This window comes from Protopterus annectens, chromosome 9.part0, assembly GCF_019279795.1.
Source record: "Protopterus annectens isolate FY-2018-M chromosome 9.part0, PAN1.0, whole genome shotgun sequence".
Classification (NCBI taxonomy): Eukaryota; Metazoa; Chordata; order Ceratodontiformes; family Protopteridae; genus Protopterus; species Protopterus annectens.
Window position 1 is genome coordinate 276,222,710 of NC_056743.1, and position 20,804 is coordinate 276,243,513.

Below are 20,804 nucleotides of genomic sequence, written 5' to 3' on the forward strand. Positions count from 1 at the left end.
TTGCATCAGTGAAACACGAAGAACATAGTACAGTTGTGTACACTTACAATAAATGTAGATGTTCGAGTGTGTTCACTGTTGCAGTCCTGGTTACCCTCCCTCCAGCCCCCTGACTTCTCTTGGCTCTAACTTTGCTTCTTGTTTTTAGCTTTCTGATGTATTTGCTTTTTGATTGTGGTGTAACATAACATATAATTGCATCCGTTTGTGGGGGCACCTGACATCTGGAGCAAGAAAAACTGATGTAATGGTGTCTGCTGCATGTTTATACCTCTGGCGACATGGAAGAAGGGACAGCATCTGACGCAGGAATCCAAGACTCTGGTATTCAGGCCGGCTGAGGGTTACCTACAGGCAGATAACCCAAATGTAATGACTGCAGCAGTGAATACACTCTTAACATCTACATTTATGGTAAGTGTACACAACTGTACTTTTTCCTGACATTTGTGAGCATGGTACTTATGGGCCTTACCATTTAGATGCTGTCCCAGTATAATGACTAGGTGCTGTTTTCCCTGACATTTGTGAGTATTTTATTTATGGCCTGTGCCAGTATAATGAGTAGGTGCTGTTTTCCTGACATTTGTGAGCATGGTACTTATGGCCTTACCATTTAGATGCGAGTCTTGTTTCACCAAAGGTCACATTACACAAACTCATTCCTTGTTTCTCACAAATGACAGCTCAAGTACACACATTTTCATAAGTCATGTGGTCATACTTCTTAGCACACGAAATCTGGGCAAAGCCTAAAATAATGGGTGGACAAAGTGCCAAAAATAGAAGCATATTTTAAATTCTGCTCTTTGAAATTTAGAAAGTTGCTAGAATAACATGATTTGTGTTAGCACTTTCCGAAACTGAAGTTTGTCTTTATTTTGTGACTTCAATCTTCAGTGATTTGCCAGGAAAACGCATTTTATGAGGGAACAGACCAAAAGTGAAGTGTGGAACAAAACACGAACAAATACATATTCAAGCTATTAAGACTAAGCAGCTGTGACTCAGGAATGGGTGATCCAAGCAAGTGACTGTGAGTTTTTATTTTATTTAATAAAAGTTGTGTTTTAATTGCTTCTGGGTGATTGCATTCTTCAGAAGTGAATCTAAGTATATGCATCTTTATCTAGTCAGCTAAAGATGCCATGAACTTTGCAGGCTTTAAAGGAAATATAAGAGGCTTCTAAGGTCTTCAATCAAGGAAAACTGCATCAGTTACCATTAGGAAGCTGCTTCATATATTCTCAGGACAATTTCATAGAACAAAAGATTCAGATATACTCCAAAAGTGGTTTAGAAGTGTACTCCTTCCATGTTTCATAATCCTTTGCATTTAGGAGAGGGATATCTATATAAAGCATGATAATTTTTGTTAAACTTTAATCCAAACATTGCAAACCTTGTTTGTGTTTCCATTACAGCAGCAGTGTCATCCAAGCATAATAATAATTTTGTGATACTTTGCAGTGTCTTTTCCTGTGTGACTTAATACTTGCACAAAGCATGCTGCATTATGCCAGGTGTTTCTCCTCACAGCCTTCCGGATACTTCTCAGGACATCTCATAACACTTTTCAGGATGCATCTGTGAGTCTGATTTGAGTACAGCAATGTCAGTAACCTATAGTTACTCTTGTAGGTGGGGACTGGTGATTTATTGGCTGTTGAAACTTGGAGTTTCGTAGTCTTGGGTAGTTGTCAGGAAGGAAGGAGTATAATCCTTATGCACCATAAGAAACAGAGCCAACCATCAGCACTCCAAGCCACGCTCACTTCTGTTGGCCTTTCGTATGCCTCTCCTTGATCGAAATACAACACTGGTAAAGTAGACAGATATGCTGCAACTTGACAGCTGCAATCCTGTTTTTATTTCACCTTTTCCTGTTAGTAAAGCTTGGCATTCTACTAGTCTGTGGGAACTGGTCTGTGTTCCTTGTCACATGTCTCTTTACAGTCTAACCCCCCCCCCCCCCCACTCAGATGATAATCAGCTGTCCCCACCTCCTTGATATGTTCACAGAGTATTCCAAACCTGCCTTAGCCATGTCTGGGCTCAACTGACGCCATTCTGGGGTTGATGAGGAAGTCGAGAATGGTGATGCAGGGTCATGATGCTTGCCACATGCTCTGCATTAACACTCATTCCCCTCATGGCAGCCTTGGCAGCACTGCAGTTGCTGCCCTCATTAGGTGTATGCAGCCTTCTGCACATGTGCAGCCTCCCAAATGAGTGGCTCAGTGCTCATGCAACCCAGAGCTGGTCAGACCCATATGCTGCATATTGTAGCAATCCTTATCCTAACACCCCTCACCAAGCTGTCTGAACTGACATAATCTTATTCAAGAGTCTGTCTTTGTCACTTTTTCCAGTTCATACTATTTTTTCTGTTTAGAACATTTGATTATTACTAATAAATAACAGGATGATGTACTTTCCATATCCATAAGAAATCAACCAAAATTATTTGTGTCTTGTTGAACATTGCAAGAAAATGATAAAATCAGTTTGTTTGCAACTTCGTCTTTGGAAACCCATATGTCTGATTCATATATCTACAATATCATTTACACACACCTAGAACTGAACTATTAGCTACCCACTGAACTACAAGACTCTGCATTTTACAACAGAAAGAACAATTCCAAAGGCCACTGTACTCAAACATAAAAATGAAACTTTCTGTATTCCATGTTGTCTGAAAGTGACTGGCTTCTCCTTTAACCTCTGGGAATTTGAATAAGGTTTGCACTTTAATAGGAATGATAGTCTGAGCATATTTTAAAATTGTAGCAGCAAGATGACAACATTGAAGAGTTTAAAGTCAGATGTAGAAATTAAACTTTAGATGTCCTGGTTCCCTTAATCAGGCCATCATGCTATATTACCTACATCCAAGGCATAGGAGTTCGATAGAGCTGCATCAGGCATTGCTGTATAAACCAGGTGTTACTCACTGTAACCTTTATGAAGTAGAGTGTAATGCCCTTTTTTGTAGTCTTACTAAATAGTTAAGTTTTATATCCCCATGTTTTTTCTAGTATGGAAGTGCTGTATCTTTTCAATTTATTTCTGAAGGCTTGAGCAAAGTCCCATTGTGTTCTATAATGGATTCGATCAGTGACGTATAAAGTGGTGAAATATTCTCATTGGAGTGACTCGATGTGCTCTTTTGAATTAGATGTGCTGCAGAATATTCTTTTATGCCTTTGCTAAATGTTTTCTGGCCAGAATTTAAGTTGATTTCTACCATTTTTGGATCTTTTATGACATTTATTGATTTGACCATTTATTCTGTAATCAAAATTTGTACTTTTTTGTGAAGTCTTGTAGATAATGCACAGTGAATAGATTTTTCTGAACCATGATTGAAAACTTATCTGTAGTCTGTGTCTTGCTTTTATATCTGAGGAGAATGATCCAAAAGGAAGAGTACTATCACTGATAACCCACATGGGATAGAGGAGTAATCACCTTCCCCACCACAATTTGTTGTGTCTTGCTCTTTTAACCACTGCAAGATCCATTGAATTATGTATGGATTGACACTTAATGCTTTTAACTTGTCAGTTGCCTTATGTTGAGTGCAAAGTCAAGATAAGCAGCAGGAACTGTCAATCATGCAAGAACATTTCTATATTCAACAGAAAGCTTGGGGCTATAGATTGGGCAGGTGCCCATGTTACTAGCATTTTGTTTAACGTGAGTCATGTTAACTGAAATGGGATAACTTAAATTTTCCTTCAGTGTATGTAGGGAGCAACCAATTGCATTCATTTGGCCCGTGGAACTTGAGTTTTTAATTTCATCCAAGGCAGCAGGGGTGGCTGCTCTTGTTTCTGTAACATAGATAATTTTCATTGTTGTGAAGTTTGCAGAAACTACCGTAGACTTAAAAAGGTTAATCTACAAAGCAGTGAATATGAGGTACAAGAGCTGTAATTCCCAGCACACACTGACTTCCAGGTACCAGAGTTCAGCTGCTACATATTTTATTTATTCAACATTTGTTTACCGGGAAAGTCTGACATGGAATGAAGCCAATTTTCAGCAGAGGCCTGGGGAAAAACACTGCAGACACGTCTTTGTAATGTGGGAAGAAACCAGAGCACCCAGAGGAAATCCACACAAATGCAGGGAGGACATGCAGAATCTGCAGAGAAGGCACCAGAGCTGAGAATCGAAATGGAGAACCTCTTGCTGTGAGGTGACAACTCTACTGCTGCACCACTGCATCATCCATAGTTAGCGGAGCATGACTTATCGATATGCGAGTCCCTTTACTTAAGAGAATAAAACTTTATATGCAGCTGTAGGTATGCAGCAGTGTACGTTCATACAGGGGCATCAAACAGTGCTTACTATAGCTCTGTCATGAACTGTGGTGCATTTGTTCCCTTATGCATTCTCCATGCTTTGAGTACAGTATGTGCTGGGTATGGAAATGTTACACAATTCTTTCACATTTGGTTATGTCTGTGTAGTCCTAAATATGAATTGACGTATTTCTGACTCCTGGGGGGGGGGGTTCACTGCAGGTAAGAAAACCAGTCTAAATAGCAGATGTGGACAATGTTGTGTACATGTAGATGTTCTACCACTCTATTTATTGTGGGTGAACAGTCCTCATAATTTCTGACTATTTTAAAGCTGGTTGTTGGAAAAATAGAGGCCTGCACTAAGTTTTGCATGGAGACTTGACAAACATAGCCATAGTCCCATTACCCACAAAACTCTTGTGTGTATATGTATGAATGTATTGCACTTCAATACAAGGGTGCATTTGCTTCTTTATGGAGATAAGTTATGTATATACATAGTGGGGGAAAATACATATATATATATATATATATATATATATATATATATATAATAGAGAGCTAATATAGATATAGATAGATTGTGTGTGTATAATGTCAGACATTCAATTGAAAATGCCATTTTTGAACGGCAGATGTCTGAGTAAAAATGTTTAGACATCAACCAGTCGAAACTTAAACAAAGTGAAAACATGTTTTTTGCAGGGGGCAGATACCACTGCATCCCCTATGTGGGGGTTGTCCCCCTCACATCCCCTGCTAATTTTATATACCATCTTCGAGATAGCAATACAGCTGGAAATGCACTGCACCGTGATCTTGCAATAAAAAAAATGCCAACATTCTTCAGTCAAATACCTCTTCAACTGATTGTACCGGCAGTTCAAAAGTTTGACTAGCTCTGTTCCCATATATAAATAAATTACGTATATGAGCTCCTTGTAGCTCATTGCAAAAGCCTGTAGTGAAAAGTTCCAGCTGTATGGTAGCCCTATGTCATTTTATTTCCAAACTGATGCCACCTGAGGGCTCTGACTGGTTGCATGTGCTGGATAGAGTGCATTTGTGCGCTTGTGTATCTGCGCTCGTGTGCATGTGTGTCTGCACTCATGTGCATACGCACGTGTGTGTGTGTTTATGTAAAGCACACATTTTTAAAGACCCTGCAATGCATGATGAAAAACACTTGGTGGTTTACTTTTGTAATGCACCCCCATCAGTTTTCTCTAATCCAGAATATGTAGTGGATTCTTTTAATGCATTTATGGGTGATCTTTTTTTTTTTCCTTAATTGCACAGACCGTAAAGCTTGACTGAAAGTTCTTAGAAGTATCAGGCCTAATTGTATTCTAATACATTCTGTAAAAATTATAATTGTCTAACTCAGTTTGCTATTAACTAGAGTGGCAGCTATTTCATTGACCCATGTTGGATCATAATTTCTCACTGGCACAAGCTGTAGGCAGGGTCTGTAACCGTCTGGGCGGTACACTTTTTCCCAGGTCAGTCTTTTTCAATTAATGTATCACATAGATTAGATAACTGCAGGTTTACAGTTTGTCATCATCATTATGGTTTGTACTTAACCTATACAGAAGTTAATATAGATTTTTTTTCTGTAACAGTTGTGTAGCTTTTTTTCTGTAAGTAGATTTTGCGTGAATGTAATTCCCAAAAGAATGCACAGTACTTGAGTTATGTGTAGTTTTGCTTGATGTGGTCACTGCATTTTTTTAATTTGTGGGTATTAAAAACTAGGGAAGAAATGTTTGAACAGTCATGAGCAGTCTACATGTAAATTGCAAAAGATACTATGATGAATTGCTGTTTATACCGAGCAATTTCTTTTCTACCCAAGTTGACCATTGTATTTTGTGCTTGGGCACATTTAGAGTTTTGGCTGAGCATGTAACTTTCAGGTTCGCACCCCTCATCTTTTATGGGCTAACCACAGTAGAGGCATTTCAGTGAAGGACAGAAGTATTGGTAACATGTCTGCTCAAAATTGAATATAGGTTCATAGGTAGGTACTAGGCTATCTGCCTGAGATCATTTATAAGCCTAGCCAGAGTGTGTTGGCTTTCGCCGCCCCATTGATTATAACTGATCCTCTGTCAAGCAGAGCCAATGAAGTGATCCCAGGGGTGTATTTTCTGTTACCCATTGTTAGTGAGGGGCTCTGCCTAATGTAGTTTGGAATTTTGTTCCAAAGCATGGGGAGTCTCTGTGACAGAAATCTATCCCTCCAGCATGTTCTATTTATTGTTGTGGTGAGGTTTAGCTCACCAGAACGTGTGGCTTGCAGTGACTTGGATTTCTTTAGGTGGAGCATGTCCATCAATTCTGAGTTGGACATGGCGTTGTAAGTCAGGCAGAGATCACCTCTGAGTAAGCAATATGCCACTGAATACAGCCGGAGTTTTTTCAGTCGGGCTGCATAGGACATATGTTTGAGGCTAGTAATCCTCTTGGTGAGGTACTTTTGTGGTCTTTCCAGCTGTTGGAAGTGTCTTGTGAGGTACATCCCAAATGGGGCATTGTATATGATGGGTACGTGATGATTGTACCGTTAAGATGGCAAGAGTCAAGTGAGGTAAGCTTATCCTTCCAGTAGAACAAGGTGAATTGGGATTACCTGAGTTGAAGGGGTATTTCAGAGCAACACAGTTAAGGCTCCTATACATAGCACAAGCAGAAAACTATCATTCAAAATAGAATATGATGAAACTGGGGGAAGCTCAAGTAACAGGGAGGGACTGGGATTTTGGATGCAGACTTTTAAGGAAAACAATGGTAATCGTGCAGAATATTACGTTCATAAAGTAGCAGAAGATATTCTAAGAACAAAGCTAATATGAGAAAGGAGATTCTGCTGATAGGGATGACTGCATTAGGATACAGACAATAGGCAAGAGGCGGCGGCAGTATATTGGAGAAAATTGTCAAAGGAACCAAGTTATTGGGAGCAGATAACTAGAGAGGAAAAGATAATAGAATGGGAAGATGCCAGGAACTTATTTGGACTGCAGGTTAGAGGTTGCTTTCCATATCAAGGATCGATATTGGAGTATAGGCAAAGAGAAAGAAACAGAGGGGTTCTAAATGAAAGACCAGCACTGGTAGAGGTTTTGGTAGAATCTGGAACAGAAGCTGCCATTAGGAAAGGAATAATTTGTAGGGCACATAAAATATTGCGTGATAACTATAATCAATCAGAGGAGCTTAGAAAGGATTGGGAAGAGAGACTGGGCAAGCAATTCATAAAGAAACCATGGGAGAGGGATATATGTATATCTCCCAAATATGCAACTAAATCTAGAAGAGTTAGGATCTTTGCCTGCAAGTGTTTACATAGGTATTTTTATACCCCAAACAGGCTCCAAAGAATTTTTCCTCAGATAAACACCAAATGTTGCAGTTGTGATTGGGAAGAAAGTTGTAACTGGGAACATATTTTAGTGTAAGGAGTTGGCAGACTTTAAAGATTCCCTGTAGTCTGCACTATCAGAGATGCTGGGTGAGCAAATTGAAGTAACTAGAGAAATGATTTTTTTGAGCTATGATACATAATCAGAATTGCCTAGACATAGTAAGGCCTTGCTGAATCTAATTATGATGGCTGACAAAAATGCAATTACTAGAAAATGGAAATCAAAGTCTAAACCAACTTTACGAGAAGTAATGAAGATAGTAACAGAGATAAAACTGGAACTGAGATCTTTGGAAAAGGGTGGGAGCAAATTACATGGGAAGAAATGGGGAATGTGGGATGAATACAGGCAGAGGAGGAACAAGGTTTAAAAGAAGGCAGGATTTGAATGAGCTATGTATGTAATGGTTAACTGACAATGACTGGACATATTAAAAGTGATGTATAATTGCAGCTACAGTTGTCTTGGCATGGTGTGTGAGGTATAATGTTGGCAAGTAAGACTGTGTCGTTATGGTTGTACTTGAAAAGGTTGACTTACCAGACTGTCGACTCTTATAATGGCGAGACCACAACATCAACGAATTACAACAGTGATCTCCCAGAATGGCAAATTTGTTCTCCTGGAAACTAACCACTTGGCCACCACAGACTAACTTTGCCCTTTCCTCCACTATAGTGCAATCTCAGAGCTAGTATATTTAGGTGGAGGTGTGTGGGGCCGCAGTCCCCCACATGGAGGTGTGTGTGGGGTGAACCCTCTACTCTGGTGGGTTTTATTTATGTATTTTATTTTTTCTTATGCAGTGGGGTTTAAATCAGAAATTATGTAATTTTCTGGGAAACTAACCACTTGGCCACCACTGAGGATTATAACATTATTTGTAAATTAAACTCACAGTATTGGAAAAAATACAATAATACGTCCTACCAAAGTGAGGGGCTTCTCCACCCACAACCCCCCAACTAAATATTGCAACTCCAAGATTGCACTGTAGTGGAGGAAAGGGCAAAGTTAGTCAGTGGTGGCCAAGTGGTTAGTTCCCCAGAGACGGAATTCACCATTTGGGGAGTTCACTGTTGTAAAACGTCAATGTTGTGGTCTCACCATTCCAAGAGTCGAAGTTCTGGTAAGTCTACATTTTCAAGCAGAACCATCATTATGGTTTATTTTCATTTATATAAATACAAAATTGCCAATGTCATAAATGAAAATTTAATAAAGATGTCTTTTGTTTAAAAAAAAGTTGTATATACCACTAGAGTAAAGAGTGGAAAGGGTATGTAATAGAAATTTTTAAGTGTCTCTTGGGAGTGGATTCTGCCAAGTAGATACGAACTTTCAAAGTAGGGGGAGAGAGAGATAAAAGAAAATGAAGACAGTCGAAAGGTAGAAGGGCATCTCAGAGGAGATGCAAGGAAATAGTTTGTTCCTTAGACAGATTAGTGGAATTGTATCAAAAACTGTAAAGTGCAGTGATCCATAGAACAGTTGTACATGTAAGCAGATGTTAGAAGACATTAGAACACATACCTGCCTGATAGGACCTGCAGTTAATAGATTAGATGCAAATTAGGCAGATTGGATCGGGCTAGTCATCATTATTGTACTTGAAATTTATTTCTGTGACACAGATGTCTGATGGAGGCAAGTCAGTAGAACAGCATTAAGTTATATTTTTTGTATGGGTAGCGAAACGGCAGATAAATTTAAATATTCGTGTAGGTATGAAAAGCAAACTTCTTACTAGCTCTCGTTCTTCAACCTGGTCAGTTAATTCACCTTGAGTGTGTGCATATCAAATACTGCTCACATTATCACCAGCACAATAACGTTCCTGCTGAATCAATGAAACTGCAGGCAATCAAATGTCTCTGACGATGTCAGCGCCAAAAAGTTAATAAATAAAAAAGGAAGGAACAAACTTCCTATAAACCTTCGTTCCTCAGTCTAATGAATGAATTACCTTGTATGTATGAGCATATCCAAAACTGCTCACATTAGCTTATTGCACTTCAACGCTTCTGCTAAATCAATGTAGCTCACCTCAGCTCACTGCACGTTACCGCTTCTGCTGAATCAATGAAACTACAGGTAAACCAATGTTTCTGAAAATGTCAACGCCAAAGGTTAACAGGCAAGGAAGAGCAAAACATCCTACAAACCCTCCTCTTTCGTACTGGTCAATAAATCCACTCTCTTAGTATGAGCATAACCACTGCTGCTCACGCTAATTCCAATATAACGGTAGTTCTTCACTACTCAAAAGCATTGCTTGTAAATCAACGGATCGACCAAACGAAAAGTTCAACAAAGACGTTTATTCAACAAACGGCAAGCGCTTTCACCCGAAGGCTTCATCAGGCCAATAAACATTACACATTTAATTCCAAACAGCTTTTTAAATACTTTATAATTAATGACATCACTTCCCTTCTTTCATTCATATCCTGTCATTCTTTGCATTTAAACAGCTAAAAGATACATAATCATATTAATAAAATCTTGTTAATAAAATCTATTTAATATAAACTTTTAAGACATGTACATACTTTATAAATAAATTAATTACCTATAAAATGTAAAATATATGAGATGCGTTTGAACTACCTAACAACAATATAAATATACTGGGAAGGAAATATGTATATATGCATATATAATTATGTATAAAAATATCTATTATAGTATGCTAAATAAAATGATATGTATTATGAATTAAAATATGCACCATGGAAAATAAGTATGCTATATGGTGTCAACAATGTACTATGCACCGTACACTATAGTACACCATAATATGCATAGAATATAAGGATTTAAGGATTTGTATGAAATATATGTAATATCTAGATAATTATATATAAAAAATATAAAAGAGGTAACATATATTATATGTGTGCCTCTGTGTTAGTTAATCAAATTCATGTACACTCTATTGAATATACAAATCAAATATATATTTCTTTCATATTTGTCTCGTGATGCTGCAAAGCATAACATATCTTCCTTGCCTGTTAACCTTTGGCGTTGACATTTTCAGAAACATTGGTTTACCTGTAGATGTTCATCGTGCATACAGCTGCAGTAATCACAGATGGGTTTTCAGCCGTCAGGCGGCCCCTCGGTCGGCCGAATTCCAAAGTCTTGGTCCGGCGTCGGTTGTCGTCGCTTACTCTTCTGACGTCAGTGAGGCCAGAGTATATAAGACACAGCCGACGCCATGTTCTTCAGTCTTTTTTGCCGTGCGGTGCCCGAAGCAGAAGCAGTTCGCAAGTGCCGGTCGGCCAGCTCCTGAATTACGAAAAAAATTGGAAACTGAAGTCTTCATTAAAGCTAAGTACCCCGTTGAAACTTTTCTTGCCTCAGACCGATGTCAGAAAAAGTTAATAATTGTATTTCTTGTGGGAAGCAAATACCACATAAGGATTTCCATTCCCTTTGCATACCTTGTTTGGGCCCAGACCACGACGTCTCGGGCTGTCGCTTTTGCGCTACCTTCAATAAACGCACTATTAAGCGTCGGGCGGAGTTCGCCCAACACTACTTTGGTAAAGCTTTTGATTATAAAATGTCGTTGGATACTCCGACTACCGTTTTGTCCAAAAAACGCAAGGAAAAGGACCGACACCACGCCGAAACAGGCTACACGTGGTCCGGTTCTCAGCGAGACGCCTTTGCAGTCCCTGACTACCGACGACTCTCCTTTGACGGTGTCTTCTGTACCCGAGACCGCTGGGTCCTCGGCCCTTTCCCTGACTACTACCGAAGCCCCTGCTAATGTAGAGCCTACTAATGTGGACAGATCCACCTCTACCCATCGTGTTTTTAGGCCCTCATCTTCCTTTTCAATTAAGGCCTTTACTAAATCCAAAGCAGCCAGGCATCCCACGAGGCCTGTTGCACAGGGCCCATCTCCAGGTCCCATGCCTAAAAAACAGATGCTTAAAATGGCTGAGGATTTAATTACTCTTATCAGAGATTCTCAACCCCCTCCAGACAAGAGACCCAGAGTGGAGGAAGATTCTCCCTCCTCTGATCAGGGATCCATTTTATCAGAACATTCTGATGCAGAGGAGCACTCTTACTCTCCTTTTGAGGATTCGGATGCAGAACAGTCCATTCCTTCGGTATCCCCTCCTGAGGATTTCTCCTTTGGGGAAACCTTGCACACCTTGAGGGAACACTTCCATTGGGAAGGCCAAGACTTTTCAGATTCCAAGAAAAGACTTAGGGAATTTCTTTGGTTACCTCAACACAGACCTCTGGCTATACCCCCTGTTCTGGACATACTGGATGATGTCTATTCGGAGGCTTGTCTTAACCCTGATTCTCTGCCTCCTGCACCAGTCAAACCTGATAGGTATTACAGAGTACCCAGCTCTCACCAATTTCTCTTCAAAGGCCATAATGCTGACCCTGAAACCATTTCACAAGGCCCCAAGGGATTGAAGGCCTCCACTGCCAAGAATCCACTTCCTGCAGAAAGGGAATCCAGATCTTTAGAAAGGTGGGGTAAAAAGGTATATACCTCGGCCACCCTAGCCATGAGGGCCTTAAACTGTCAGTTTCATATGATTAAATATCAACAGTACCTCTTATCACAATTACGGAACAAAATGTCTCAACCTGAACAACCAGATTTAAAAGAGTTGCAGGATATGATGCATATGAGCAAGTGGGTAAACACACCTTACAATGTGGTTACGATGCCCTAGAGGCTTCCAGTAGAGCAGCTGCTACAGGATCAGTCATTCGCAGACATGCCTGGCTTAGGGAACAAAATTTGCCTGAACATGTGAAAGCTAAACTTCTTGATGCTCCTTTACAAAAGGATGTACTATTTGGTACTAATGCTGAGGAGATACTACGGAAAATGGAAGAAAAAGCCAAATCTATGCAAACTGTCAAAGCTTTCTTACAGGTCCAACCACCACGTTTTAGCAGGAATTGGCCCTCAAAAAACTGGTCCTTTCCAGCCACTGACAAGCCCCAAAGAGGTAGATACAGACGCACAAGGGGCAGAGGGCAATCACAAGGATCATACAGAGGCAGACAATGGCAAACTCCAGCACCAAGAGGTGGTGAAGACAGTGCACAACAATACAGGAAGCAAACCCAATGACTCCCTCATTTCCATGCCAAGCAAGTTTCAACTGGCAGCACCTTTGGGAGGGAAACTAGCATTATTTGCAAGCAATTGGCATATTGTCACAACAGACAAATGGATACTGGACATTATAAACAGAGGCTACAAATTTCAATTTCACACTCTTCCAAAAATGAGAGGCATGCCAAACCTGCCACAAAATCAAAGGGCAGAGGCACAACTGCAAATTTCAAAGCTCATAAACATGAAAGCTATTCAAAAGGTACCTACGCACCAACAAGGTCAAGGTTTTTATTCAAGACTGTTTCTGGTACCAAGGAAAGGAACCGACTGGAGACCCATTTTGGACTTATCCATCCTAAACACATTTCTACTCGTACCAAAATTCAAGATGCTCACATTACAGCAACTTCTTCCCATGCTGGGCAAGGAGTTTTGGCTGGTAACATTGGACCTCAAGGAGGCATACCTGCATGTCCCAATCAGACAAAGCTGCAGAAGATACCTCAGATTTCTTGCAGGTTCAATCCACTATCAATTCTCTGCATTGCCCTTTGGCTTATCTACTGCGCCCAGAGTATTCACAAAGTGCCAGGCATCAGTGATCGCCTACTGCAGACTTCAAGGGATACAAATTTACCCTTATCTGGACGACTGCCTGATCCAAGCGGACAGCAAACACATACTTCTGGAACATCTGGCATATGTGACACGGTTACTGCTTTCTCTGGGATATACAATCAACAAAGAGAAATCAAGGCTAACACCATCTCAGAAAATAACCTTCCTGGGTGCCAACTTGGACACAAACACCCAGATGGCATATCTTACACCAGAAAAACAGGGGCAACTATCTCAGTACTTCAAAACACTAGCAAAAGTACCAGGCTTACTGCAAGGAAAATCCTGCAGGCTCTGGGATTCATGGCATCTTGCATTCTTCTAATCCCATGTGCAAAGCTGCATATGAGGAAACTTCAATGGTACCTAAAAATCTATGGTCTCAACACAGTCACAGTTTGGAAGCAATCATACCAATAATTCCATGTTTGCAAAGGAATTTCTATGGTGGGCCCAAGCATGTCAAGTAAACACAGGCCTTCCATTCTGCAAGCCTCAAGCAAAACAAGTCATCACCACAGACGCCTCAGATTACGCCTGGGGGCACATGAAGGACAGGTGCATTCAGGGCAGATGGTCCCAAAAGGAAAAGCACCTTCACATCAATCAAAAGAAATGCTAGCAGTAATAAATGCAATTACAGCTTTCAAGGACTTCCTGCATCCAGGACAATTACTGATAAAAACAGACAACACCACAGTAATGTGGTACATAAACAAACAAGGAGGAACACACTCATACCCCTTGTGCAGACTAGCCATGACTCTTTGGAACTTGGCTCTGGAAAGACAAATCGAACTTCAAGCACAGTACTTGCCAGGATTGGAAAACACACTGGCAGACACTCTAAGCAGAAATATGACAGATCCACACGAATGGAAGTTACATCCTCAGGTGTTTACAGAAATAATCCAAGCGTGGGGGAGGCCAGACATAGATCTTTTTGCCTCCCACAGGAACCATCAATTGAAAAAGTTTTGTTCAAGGACTTTTCATCCAAAGGCCTGGAGAGTGGACGCCCTTTCATTCAGTTGGACAGCATGGACAGTTTACGCATTCCTACCTCTGCCTCTCCTGCCCAAGGTGCTTTTGAAAGCAAGAACAGACAAACCGAGGATGATACTGATTGCTCCAGATTGGCCAAGGCAACACTGGTATCCGCTCCTGAGGAACCTAACACATACTCCTCCCTGGTCCCTGCCTCTAATGCCTCTTCTGCTGACTCAGCACAACTACAAAACTCTTCACAGTCAGCTGAAAACACTCAATCTCGCTGCATGGAAAATTCCTTAACACCACAACAGACCCTACTCTCCAAGGAGGTGCAGGATGTCATTTTGGAGGCCAGAAGACCATCTACTAGAAAAGCTTATTCCGCAAAATGGAAACGGTTTTGCTCTTGGAATGAGAAAAGAGGCCAGGACCCTAAAAAACTGAACTTGTCTCAGGTATTACAGTATCTTGCTGAGCTGCTGAACAGTGGACTTTCATTTTCTTCCATAAAAATACATGCCTCAGCCATTTCTGCAGAATTCAACACGGATCCCCCTTTATTTTCTCACCCACTCTTACGACAGTTCCTCAGAGGGGCTAAGAATATAAGACCTCCAAGGAAGCAACCAATACCAGCCTGGGACCTTAATTACATACTAGAAAAAGTAAAATTGCCTCCTTTTGAACCAGCTGCCTCCACAGATTTGCAATACTTGTCCTGGAAAACAGCCTTCCTTCTGGCCATCACTTCAGCTCGTAGGGTTTCTGAACTACAGGCCCTCATGGCAGTGCAGCCCTTCCTCATCTTCCATCAGGACAGGGTTTCCCTTCGTACCAACCCATCTTTTATGCCAAAAGTGGTATCCAGGGTAGCCTTAAATCAAGCCATACACCTACCTACCTTTTATCCTAATCCTCAAAACAAAGGGGAAAGGCTGCTGCACTCTTTAGACATCCATAGGCAGCTACGTTATTATTTGGGCAGAACAAAGTCCTTCAGGAAATCAGAACAACTTTTTGTGTCCTAAGCTGTTAGGGCCCAAGGGAAACCAGTTACCAAACAGACCATTTCCAAGTGGATTGGCCACTGCATACGGTTTTGTTATTCCTATCATGGGAAACCTGTTCCTACAGGTATCAGATCTCACTCCACCAGGGCCACAGCCACCTCTACAGCCTTCCTCAGAGGTGTTCCTACCAAAGATATTTTGGAGGCAGCCACTTGGAGTTCTGTACATACCTTCACAAAACACTACCACCTGCCCTTATATTCCAGAACAAGAGCAGGCTTTGCCACTGCTGTTTTGCAGGGCATTCTGGCTCAACCCAGTTCCTCCTAGTACCTACCACCCTATGCATAGCTTTGGGACTCTACCCATCTGTGATTACTGCAGCTGTATGCACGATGAACATAGTACAGTTTTGTACCTACCATAAATGTAGATGTTCGAGTGCTAATACAACTGCAGTACAGGTTTCCTCCCTCCTTCCCCACTTGGTAAAGGCATGGGGCCTAACAACCTCTTCATACTACCTGACTGGGTTATCCTGCTATGTTTTATTTGCTTGCTTACACTGTTTTTGGATTACATTGCATTCCTTGTATATGTAGATAAGCATTATTTATGTATTGCCTTCCTTTTGGGGGCACCTGACATCTGGGGCAAGAAAGACTGAAGAACATGGCGTCGGCTGTGTCTTATATACTCTGGCCTCACTGACGTCCGAAGAGTAAGCGACGACAACCGACGCCGGACCAAGACTTTGGAATTCGGCCGACCGAGGGACCGCCTGACGGCTGAAAACCCATCTGTGATTACTGCAGCTGTATTAGCACTCGAACATCTACATTTATGGTAGGTACAAAACTGTACTTTTCATTGATTCAGCAGAAGCGGTAACGTGCAGTGAGCTGAGGTGAGCTACATTGATTCAGCAGAAGCGTTAAAGTGCAATAAGCTAATGTGAGCAGTTTTGGATATGCTCATACATACAAGGTAATTCATTCATTAGACTGAGGAACGAAGGTTTATAGGAAGTTTGTTCCTTCCTTTTTTATTTATTAACTTTTTGGCGCTGACATCGTCAGAGACATTTGATTGCCTGCAGTTTCATTGATTCAGCAGGAACGTTATTGTGCTGGTGATAATGTGAGCAGTATTTGATATGCTCACACACACAAGGTGAATTAACTGACCAGGTTGAAGAACGAGAGCTAGTAAGAAGTTTGCTTTTCTTACCTACACGAATATTTAAATTTATCTGCCGTTTCGCTACCCATCCATTATATTTGACATTTACTTAAAACTATACAGGGTAAGCGTTTCAAGCAGCCAATATTATTTTAATACTATTCATTATATTTTTTGTATATTTAAATGCCCTTTTAAGATGAAGTACATTGTTTTTTTCCCCAAGATGTTTTTATTCATTTTATAACACAATAACTTAACAATATAGTAAGAAGGAAAAACAAAATATACAATGTCCATAACAGTAAAAAAAAACAAAAGTAATATACATAAGGGAACACTTACTATTTCTCTAACAGATTAGACAATTTTGTCCATGCAATTAAATGATGAGGTATGTTAGTCCTTGCTTTTATAATAGCAGTCTCATTATTACAAACGTATTTCACAAGATGAATAAACTTCACTTTAAATACAGGAGTAGACTGGGATTTCCAATTTTAGTAACAATTTTCCTTGCTGTAGAGAAGATAGACCATAGTAAAAATGTTTGTTTTTTAGGAATGACTTCAGGAACATTGAAAAGGATAAGGGAGTCAGAAATTATACAGTTGTCATTCCATAGAGCTTTACAAATATATTTAAAGTCTAATCAAAATGGGGAAATTATTTTACAATTAACAACCATATGTATCCAGTCAGCATCAGGGTGTCCAAATCTCCACTATTTCATTTCATCTTTCTTATACATTATTGCTAGTCTATGTGGGGTGGAAAAACATCTATGTAAAAATTTCCATGTGTATACACTCCAGAACAGGGAAGATGTGGATTCCTTCACCAACTGTAAACAATTTTTTTTTTATCTTTTTCTGAGAATACTTGTTTAACTTCACTTGAATAATTCCAAAAAGAAACCTCTGTTTTGCTAAAGTCATTTCTGAGAATTTTATAAGTAACAGATATGTATGAAGTGTTCTTTGGTCAGCTATTAATTGTTGAGATAAAGTCCAAGATTTTCAAGTTACTCTTACTGTATGCCTCTAATGAGGGTATGAGCTTAGTATGTATGAAATCCGGTATGAGCTTAGTATGTATGAAATCCTTACAAGTCTGGATGTCCAGCAAATTGAAATTTTGCAAACTGTGTTCGCTGATCAAATAGTCTGCAGAACTTATTTTATTAGCTGAGAGAAACTGATTCCAATATAATAGTCACCCTTCTTAAATTCTAACATTTTCTGATATCAAAAGATGTCAGACATTCATTTGTGTAGGCAATAGGAAATATAATTATTAATAAATTCTTAATTGATGAGAAAAACTTTTTAAACAGCAATATTTGGTTTGTAAGATGTGTAAGAACAAGATTTGACCTATCACTTTGAATGTATATTTTTAAAATCCATATAAAGATGTTTGTATTTATTTGAGTATATGGTTCAAGCAATGTCCTGTTACTGTTAAGAAGTAAGGTTTCATGTATTGATTTCCAATATGATGCATAAGAAGTATTATTCCAAACCAACACTATGGTAATAAATGCGGAGTTTAAATAAAAATCAGTATTTGGAAACCCTGTACCTCGTTCATCCCAGCTTGTGGTGTGCCAGAGAAGAGAAATTCTTTTTTTTTTTTTTGGGATACCAAAAGAAGTTGAGTAGTAAGTTAGTAATTTTCTGTTTAATTTTGACAGGTGGTGGAATTATTAGAGTTTGGCCAATGAATAAGATTTTAGATAACAGTATCATTTTGATTAAAGTTAGTTGAGTTTATAAGTTGGTAATTAGATGTGATTTTTTTATAATTAGATTCAATAATGATACCTAGATATTTAATATGCATGCCCTCCCAGTTTGTCTCTTTTTGATCTAAGTTTCATAGTAACATTTTTATTCACTAGAAGTGCCTGAGTTTTGTTGTGATTGAATTTTAGACCAGAGATGTTGACAAAGAAGTTTAGATTATGTATTAGGTGACCTATTGAATTTTCAGTATCATTAGCCGTTATCAGTAGGTCATCACCCAACAGTTGTCTTGGGAGATAATTTGTCTGACACTTTATATCCTTTAACATTGTCATTATTTCTAACATAATTTGCAAGAGGCTCAATAGCCAGGGCAGAGAGTAATGGGGAGAGGGGGCACCACTGTTTATTACCTCTTAATATTTCAAATGGGCTGGATAGATCAGATCCAGTCTTAACATAGACTGTGGACTTTTCATATAGTTTCTTGATTATTCCTATAAAGTGTGGGGAGAAATTTTATTTTTGCAGAGCTTTAAACAGATATGGCCAACTTAGGGAGTCAAAAGCTTTACCTATATCAAGGCATAATATTTAAAGGCCATTTTCTTTCTTGTTTGCTAAGTCTATTAAGGACAGTAATCTAATTACATTGTCTTGTATTTTTCTGCTTTCGATCAACCTGGTTTGGTCTTCTTGAATTAATATTGAAAGAATGTTATTTAGTCTGTCTGTCTGCTAAGATAGATGTGAATATCTTATAATCATTGTTAAACAAAGAAATTGGCCTGTATGATGTGCAAAGGTTGGGTTCTCTATTTTGTTTTGACATGGGAGAGATGATTAAATATTTCCATGAGGGAGGGATGTTTGCTGTAGTTTTAACTTCTTGGACTTCATTGAGTAAGATATTCAAGATGTTATCAGGTAAGAGTTTGTGAAATTCTGGAATTAGACCATTCAGCCCTGGTGTCTTTTTTGCCTTAAGATTTTTTTTGTTCCTTTAATTCTTTAAAGGAAAAGGGTTTATCTGCGTCATTAATATTGTGTTTGGATAGCTTCTTTTGAATATTATTAACAATAAAGTTGTCTATACTTTTAAAACTTGTAGATGAGTAATTAATATTCTAGCAATGGTTTTTAAACATTTTTTAGATCTGTAACTTTGATGGTCTGATTATTTCTAGTGTGTATTATTTCTTTTATAAGACTTTTTTTCATTTGTGTTTAGATCTAATCGAAAACCTGTGCATACACTTGGGACTAATTGATTAGGATTGTAATCAGATTTTTTCCAGATTGACATGCGTGAATGGGCGTACCTTCATTGAAGGTTGTGCGTCAGAGCTGGCAACTCGGCACGTAAAAATCTACTGCCAATCATTAGCGGACCGGAGTTTCGCTGTGGCGACCCCTAACCAGGGAAAAGCCGAAAGACACAACACAACATTAATATTTTATGCTGCATGATATTCTGATATTCCTTGTTCAGTTTGCATGTGTCAGCTAATGCAGATTTGTCATTTGCTGTAACTTTTAGTTTTAGTTCGTCAATTTCTTTTTGTATGTCTACCAGTTTTGTGTCCCAATTTCCTTTTATTTATATGCCAACGTTTGACTTTACTATGTAAGACTAGCTTTAAAGTGTCCCATAGGATAATATCTAAAATCTTTGCATTATTATTTACATGCAGGTAAAGCTTTATTTCATCTGGAAACCATTCTTTAACCCCTTGTACTGTTACTAGATAAGCAGGTACTCTTTGGCAGAAGTCTAGGGGGTCAGTATTAAGTGTTACATTGAAGATGATAGCATTGTGGTCAGACATGGAGCATGATGTCAGCACTACATTATCAATTTTGGCCAGTAAAGAGCTGGTTAAAAAAGACTTTGTCTATGTTGGTCTGTGTGCCAAATCTGTAAGAGTAGTGAGAATAATTCAGGGAGGGTGATATTTTTATACCATCAATGTCAATTAGGGTTTTTTCTTTTATATAGTTGTTCAAGTGCTTGGCAACAGGGGACATCTTGAAGGGCTTAGAGCTTGTAGTATCAGTGGAGGACAAGATGCAATTAAAATCACCTGCTAAGAGTAACTCACCTTTAGACTTCAATGTTGTGGTGTCTAAATGTTTTTTCACAGTTTTAGTCCCAATACCCGGTTTCCAGTAGGCATTTGCAAAGTTGTACATCTTTTTATCTAGTTTTAGTGTGACTAAAGCAAGCATGCCATCATTGCTTGAGTATGAGTCAACTATTTCCAGAATTCTCATTGATTTTCCTATGTTAAATTAGGGCACCTCTTCCCTTGTGGTTGTAGTTTGAATTTACCAAAATCTTTTAATCCTTAAAGGTTAATTTGTTTAGATCTTCTGTTACCAAGTGAGAT

The 20,804-nt window shown here is 39.2% G+C and overlaps 1 long non-coding RNA gene across 1 annotated transcript in view; it reads left to right on the top strand.

The window, feature by feature from the left end:
* Positions 1-20,804, top strand: part of LOC122811187 — a 455,006-nt gene that overhangs the window by 89,985 nt on the left and 344,217 nt on the right. The window contains exon 2 of the long non-coding RNA XR_006366223.1: positions 901-1,036. This is a non-coding gene — a long non-coding RNA (uncharacterized LOC122811187). The remainder of the gene's footprint in view (positions 1-900; positions 1,037-20,804) is intronic.